This window comes from Formica exsecta, unplaced genomic scaffold, assembly GCF_003651465.1.
Source record: "Formica exsecta isolate Colony F162 unplaced genomic scaffold, ASM365146v1 scaffold120, whole genome shotgun sequence".
Taxonomy (NCBI): Eukaryota; Metazoa; Arthropoda; class Insecta; order Hymenoptera; family Formicidae; genus Formica; species Formica exsecta.
This window is the reverse complement of record NW_021848537.1, coordinates 3,227,153-3,235,524: the sequence shown is the minus strand read 5'-3', so window position 1 is coordinate 3,235,524 and position 8,372 is coordinate 3,227,153.

Here is an 8,372-nt window from a genome sequence, read left to right as displayed (position 1 = left end):
AAAAAAAAAAAAAAAAAAAAAAACACTGGAGAATGTATAGCGAAGTGCAGTCAATGGAAGTTCAAACAAAACTTCGCCTATAATTGCAGAGCTGGCTAGGTTCGTATGCGGGAGGAATGCGATCTAAGATGGTAGATTAGCTGGTAAAGAAAACCCAAGAGATGTACGCGCTGAGCTCGCACGCATGTAAATATGGAGCTGGTAAATAGGCACCGAGTCTCTTTCTCTCTTCGGGGCCGGCTATCCTTGTACCAGGATCCGCATATATGAACCTCTCGAGTCGGTACCCATTGCATGCGTTAAACTATACGTATCGTTATCGTGCCGCGTCGTCGCTTAAAGCCTGCTTCGGCGAGCTTCGTTTCGCCGGCTCTTCTGGGCCCGATAAAGGCCAAGCGGGAGAATCATCAAAGATATCTCGAACTACGAATTTTAACCCTTATTTTTTTCCTTATCTATTTTAAGCATTTTTTTCTTCTTTTTTATTCAGTCTTGAGAGAGGAAAAGAGAGAAAGAGAAATATCATTAAGATTCCTCTCTAATACTGTGAGATATTGTTCCTGCAAATTTATTTTAACAAGAGATAATAAAACACTAATTTATTTATTTATTTGCATTAACAATTAATTCTTCTAATAGGTATTAAATTACATTTAAAATTGTTATTTGTTTGTGCAAGTTGAAAACTATTTACTAAATCACTGTGATTTTTCTGAGTGCACATCCAAGCTAAATTTGCAACTTATTTTGCAATTATAATTATTCGTTGTTGCTGTATATTTTATTGCACATAGCCAATAAAAAAATCTGTTTGTAATAAACTAATAACTGGCCTGAATATATCCCCAAAAAAAAGGAGAGCTGCTCGACAGCGAGAGAATAATTATTATTGGCCGCGTAAATATTTCATTGGCTCTTGATGTGGCTGAATTTTTCTTACGATACATCTCGATGGCGTGTTTTGTGCCTCTCGCAACCGTGACCTTCCGACCTCGTTCGGTTGGTACACGATGTACCATATAATTAGAGAGTCAGACCGGTGGTGAAGTCCATCCCTCTCTAACCCTACTGCCCTCCCTCCCTCCGCGTCTTCTTCAAGCCTGAAGCTCACTCATGGACGTTGAAAACACATCAGGCTTCCTTAGCCTTCGAAAGGACAAAGATTTAAGAGATCCTCAATAATATATCAATTAGAGAGCGTTTCTCCTTCTAATAGTATCTTTAAGAAATATTTATTGCCAACTCGTCGATATATACAGGGTGTCCTGTGACTTGCGACCTTCATTTTAACAACGGATTGTTTGGCAAATCTGAAAGCAATTTTTTAACACAATATAATAGTGTCGTCTTTTTTATCATATATTTATTTTTGTTATATATAGCTCACATTTTTATAAATTATGCGATATTTGATCATATACCTGTATTTTTAATGTGCTTTTAAAAGGACTTGTGCGTTAAACTAATTAATGCAATTGGGAAGGAAACAGCATTTAAGCTGGTTCTACGATTACGTACCAAGTTTTGGCAAACCTGGGCAAGGACTTAGGGTTTTAAAGGTGCTGGCGATCGCGGTAGCACCTGTTGCGGCTGAGCCAATTGTCGGTCTAGAAGAAGATGAGATCCCCCATCCTGCATGTCATCTTACAAACCGATATTTCTCTGGCGCAAAAGTTTAATTCCGAAAATATACAAACATATATATATATATATACATAAATAGAAACTATATTCTTTTATTTCTAGGAAAAAATCTGAGAAAAGAGTATCTTTCTCTTTACGTTTAGGAAATATATACATATAATAAAGATTTTAACACCTCCATTTCATTTAATTGCAGAATTACATTAGTTTTTTGTTGGGCTAAGTATTTAAATAAGATAAAGATGAGGTACATTTTCTTATCTCGCCGTTCAAAAACAGCGTTTTTAATTCATCCAAGTTCCCAAGAATAACTGGCAAGTTCATCTCCGAAATAAAAGCGATTGTACGCACGATCAAGTCGTTTGCTAGTTGATGCAAAAGCATCCGCAAGTGGAAAGGACGCAAGAAAAAAGAGAACTGATAATAAAAACTGACGACACACTGTCGGGAGCAGCGTGAGCTGTAAAAAATTCCTAGTATGATCCGACTTATTTATTCCCGCGCAATTTCTCGAGATGTCACGTGGACGGAAAGAGGATCCGCGCGGGCTGAGGTAGATACATCTCTTATATTTTCCATGGGTAGACTCTCAGCGTAGCTGGAATTCTAATTAAGCTTTTCTGCCGTTGCTGAATCTCAGTTCCGGCAGAACGTTGGATACCGCGGAAGGGATCTACCGGGTGTCTTTAGCCCTTTATTCTTTCAAAAATTTATCCAAACTTCTGATTTGATGAGCAATTTTTTACTAAAAAATTGACAGCGTTTTAATTGGAGAGATCTTTTTCAGCTGTATTTAACTCAACATTAAAAGAGATTATTAAAAGGATGATTTTCAACAGAACAATTTATTAAGAAAACGAGAAAGATGGTATTGATCGAAATGTTAATTAAACAAACTCTTCCTCTTCTCTCGATTTCGTAGTCTTAAATATTTTAATCACTTATTTTTTATACGAGAGGTGTTTCTTTGCAATAAAAAAAAAATGTTTAATATCAAAAATCATAATTGGCCGTGAAAAATGCCCGGGACACCCCATATATGTGAAACAGTGATTCGGAGAGCAAAATTGCGAGATCTGAATCGACCCGTGAATTTGCCGGGAGCGTTCCAGGTGTCGCGACGGCCCATCATCAAAATCTTTCGCGATAACCGGCAAACGGCCCGTGGTGGTGTCGGTGCATTATGAACACCCACAACGTGAGAGAGACGACCGCAGAGCTAACGGGGTGCAACACGAGCACCATGCGCGTATTATGATGGAGCAAAAAGAACACACGCGTGAGGCGTGCACGAAAGTGTCGGGTACGCGCGCATATACAGACAACCACACATACACATGCACATACAATGATAATGACGCCCCAACGTTACATTGCTATTACTTAGCGTCTACCCCACCGGTCCGCCGAAATACTGACGGTTCCGTTGCGGGATCGTAGGTCACGAGAAAGTTTCGAATGGTACCTCCGAGATTCGCGAAAAACGGCCGCGCATATTGCCGAGAGCGTGGGAACATTTTTTTGATGGGAGGCTGTTTTTTCTCATTAACTTTTTATTATTATTTATATTATTTATAATTATATATTTTGTTTCCTCATAGAGGACTATATATTATTATAATATTATTAAAGAATAAAATTGCTTAAAATATCTTGTTATCTAAAAAATATTAAAGCCTTCATATATATATTTTTTTTTTAATAAGAGAAATGTACGGAGATATAATAATAAGTAAGTAATGAGATAACACTTATCCTTTCTCCTTATTAAAGAAAATAATTTATATATGTTTGAGACAAAACAGGAAGGTCTTTACACAATTTTTTTTTTGCGATGCACGCACGAAGGGTATGTCTAACCCTTTCCTCCGTTTCCCTTTATCCCAAACGATATAGTATTTGGGAGAAAGAACGGGATGATAGACGAGCCGATACGTTCCCACGCGCTCTCGCAGACACGAGCGAGGGAGTCCGAGGGGTCTGGTCCCCCATCCTCCGTCGCGCGTAGTGGGCGGTTGTGAGGCCTCGAGGGCTCAACTGGGCCCCCTAATCACAGGCTCGCTCTCGCACTCGTACGCAGAATGTACGCGTTCGTCTTAAACGCGCGCGCCGACTAAAAGCCGAGTTATGTGAACGCCTACTTTATCATTCCCAGATCTACCTACATAGGGTGTAGCAAAAGTCTCGCATTTAATCGCGCAGTCACAAAAATTCCCCTCAATAAAATTTGCAGTCGCTTGTTCAAATTATCGCTGGCACCCGATATTACTCTGTAAAAATTTTCGCTTCAGATTTGAAAGATGAATACGGCTGATATGATGCCGATACAATAAAAATATTCAATATAAAGGCAAAAATATTTCGATACATCAGATCCGTTGCTCATATGTGAAAGTCGCTTTACAGGCGTCCGAGCCAAATTCCTCGACAATAAGGTTTATCGGCGATTAAGCGCGATTAATTACAGTCCGGCGAGCTTGCGTGTCGACCGATCGTCAGAGTCGCTACCGGTGCTGGCTTGTCGCGATTCTTTCGTCGCCAAATCGACCGCATGTTATTGTTAATTAATGTCTCGGCCCTGCTTTGCGTTGCCGCGATTCTTGATGATTACGAAGCAAGTCTCGGGGATTGCCTTTGTCGCAAGTTCAATGCACTCAACAGCGTATATCAGATTTAGTACACTGTATCTTAAGAAATGGAAAAGAAATAATCTTTATAAATCGTGTAATTTTTTAAATATAAAAAATATAAAATTACTTTAAAAAATAATTTTTAATTTAAAGACAATTTTGAATAGTTTACATAAAAGTATAATATTAAAGAAATCGAAAGAAAAATTTTTATTTTCGAATGAAAATTTCTTTTATAAAGATTTATGCATTCAGAAAACAAGAAATATGAAACGACATTTTAAAATATTTTGTAACGCAGAAGAAATAAGTTGCAACAATAACTCATTTTCTATCGTACTATTATATTTTCAATAAAAATAGAATATTAAAATTTGTGCTTTCGAGTTGTCTAACACTGCGATATTATAATCAGAAATATATAGATTTCTACCATATGAGTTTCTAATATAACAAGCAACATTTTTAAATAAAAAGAAAATAATTAAAGACCAAATTATATCAAAAGCTACGACGTGAAAAAAGGATGAGACGAGTCGTGTGGGATTTTGGGGAACAAGTTTTTCATACGAGTACAGCATCATTAAAATGCGTTTCATCTCACCGCAGAAATTGATAACCTGATTCGCATGTGCATGTGCGCGCGGAGATTGTCAATGACGCCACGAAAATGCATGATGACCGGTGATGGTGGTTTGCGGCGTCGTTATTGTGTCATTGTTGGCCGGTACTCTAAAATGGAAATGGTCGTGCTGTTAAACGGTGCCATCGTCTCCTATAATCCTCTAGCAATCCGCCATAAACTCCATAGGCAACGCACCGTTTTAGGCGATTCATAAATACGAGGTTTTTCGTGAAATATTTCAAATATCTCCATTTTATTTCTACTGTAATTGATTTTCGGCGAGCTACTTTCAACACACACTTGAGATATCTAAATCGTCGAAATTTCTCGTGGAAACATTGCTATTCCAAAAGAGATAGCAATAATATTAAGATAATTCTTTTTATTTCTTCTGATAATTTCTTTCAATATATTTCGCGATAAAATTCAGATTTTAAAAAATTTATCTGCGATTTTTTCTATTCTTTGATTCCGATAATATACATATTTAGATCGTGATTGCAGAAACGTGCGATTTCCCGCGTTGTCGCACTAGCGGAATAGATGATATGATGTCGCGACGATAGAATCTACGACTGGATAACAGAACTCCGGGGACTTCCCAGTTCGATATCTCGTTCAAGTAAACGTATATCTAAGGCTCTTGATCCGGGAAAACAACAACTTGCTTCGAGTATTGGTACCTCTTCGTCGAGAACATCGAAACTATCGCTATTCAAGATCGATGGATTGTAGAGAGGTAGAAGATCGTTTGCTGAGGATGTCTCGCGTGACCAAGTGCGAATATGTCGAAGTAAATCGCGAAGCTGTGCATGAAGAGGCAATCAGCTGATCGATCTTTAGTACGTGTTCGGTAACTGCGATATCATCGATTTATAGATAAAATGTATGGATATCATTTTTTTTAGAATAATGATTACATAAATTATTAAACAGATCAGCGTTTTATCTCTCGAAAAATAGGAAAGATAAGATGGGAATAAAAAATGTAAGATGTACGCAAGAAACTGTTATTTTTAACGAAGAAGAGTTTAAAGGAATGATTGATCTGTTGAATCCTGCGCAGTTCATCGTTGGGAAACGATCGATCACGTCACCTCAGCTAAACGAGAATTAAATAAAAGTGGGAAGGTCTTTATGTATGAAGAGAAGAAGAGAATAATGAGGAAAGAAAATAAAAAAGAAAGAAAGTCGTTGTAATATATGGGAAAGTATTAATAATCTTTTGCATCGTATTTTGTATGCAATTGATGTTTAGCGATCAAACTATCGCCAATTTCTTTAACAAGAATCTTTGAAAAAATTTCTGAAAAAAACGAAAAGAGTTTTACGAATGAGATGAGAGGTTAAACAAGATCTATCAAATTAAAAAATTATCAAATTATGAAGAAAGAAGGTGTAAATATAATAATTATTTTGCGTTGTCTAAAAGATAATCGATATGCTTGAATATGATAATTGATAGTAAGATAAAGTGTATTTAAGAAAATTAAGTTATTGGCTGATCATTCCCAGTACTTTATATAGAAAAGGATTTTAAAGAGAAGCTAATCTTATTGATTGAGTGTAAATTAATTGGTTCTGTTCTTGCTACTTCCTGGACATGTGATAGATATGATATTTACTCGGCTTATCGTTATCAGGCACGTTTACTGAATATTTAATTAAAATGCTAAACATGTGGACGTAATAATTTAAATATAAAAGAAACAGTAACCCCCTTTATATATGAGTTATGTAAATATAATTGTCTTAAAGAAACATTGCACTTAATAAATAAATAATTTAAAATAATATTAAAATATATAGAAATAAATTATTCATCAAAAAATACATCGACATATTTCTTTCAAAATTACTTTTCTGTGATGAAAAAATTAATTAAAATTTAACTAGAGGATAATTCTCTATATTATCTCCAATCTATTTTTATATAGAAAAGTATATTACGATTCAAGATGCAATATTTTTATCTATTAAATAATAGGACGAAAGATATGCAGTATCCTGTTGTCGGAGATCAAAATATATCTCCGAAAGTCCTTCACGCAAAAATCTTGAGCCAGCTAAGTCGGCCATAACTGAGGTATAATAAGAAGTAAATCCTCTTCGTCGTGATAATCACGGGAGCAAGAAGATCCCGTAGGAATCTCGGAGCTTCTTACGGGGTTAATATGTGCCTGGGACGAGTGGGAGGTCAGGGCAGAGGGACTTACGGTGGCAAGTGCGGCAAGGAAGACGCCATCGGGTTCCGAGATTTCTCCGACCGACCTGGAAGAGGAGGCTCTCCCGTGAAAATGGGTATGCTGCTGCCCGACGAAACTTACGAGGCGAGATCCTCCAACGCCCTGATCGCGGACGTGGACGAAATTGAGGCTGCCAAGGCGCTGGCGGCGCTCCGCAGGTGCGACGAGTTCCTGAAGAGGCACGGCATCCGGCCCGAGTTCTTCTGCAGGCATCGAGAACGTCTCGCTCTTCAAGCCTGGCTGCTGAAAAGGTCCCAGCTCTACTCAGGTAAGTATTCAAGAGAAGATTTTCTTTACATATATGTATATATGCATAGAGAGATATAGAAGGAGAGAAGCTTAAGCTTCTCTACATAAAGATTAAATAAGAAATGATTTTCCATATCTGGTCTGTGATACGGTGGAGAAAGTTTGACCATTATATATGGTTCTACAATAAAAAATATATTTTTTTATTCAATTGTTTGAATAAAAATTTGTTTTTAATCGAATTTGCATAAGGAAATCGAGCTCAATGTAAAACGCACGTAGGTGAAAGGTTGGTCGCCTTCTCGAGTTTGCTTGATGTAGGAAAAGGTCTGTAAATATCGAGAAAAGCTTTACCTATGCTCAGATCCCTTGATAATAGTTCGGAAAATTTTAGATACTCTTTATAAGGGTGAGAAACGAATAAGAAGAGTACTTTGTGCTTTTGCTGAGTATTATTTAGCAGACTAAAATATTATATCCTAAAATGTTTACTTATAACACATTTACAATTTTTTTACATATATATTTATAATTATATGATTTGTTTATTACGCACTTCGAAGTACTTTGCACGCGATTATTAAGACCGCCACGCGCCGAGCTCAACAACAACTGCATTATCTTGGCAAGTTGCGAAACGGAGCTCTCAACTCGCGCCACTGTTTTCGCAGATTGTTCCGTCTATTTCGTCTATTTACACACGCGGGATAACTCTCGCCACCGTAGTCGCCTCTCTTTCTCTCGGGGCGCAACTTTCCTCATGCAACTTGCTCCATTTCTCCCCTACAAATCGCATTGCGGAGCGTCTCGGGCATTACGTATACATAGTACATACATACATACAAGAATACGAGCCCCACGCTCGCTGCTATTCCTTGCACTCGCGTTCCAATAAAGGATGCAACCGCGAGCATCCGCGGTCGAAGGATGAAGGATGACGTACAGGATTCTTCAAAAGTCCTCGCTGTCCCTTATATT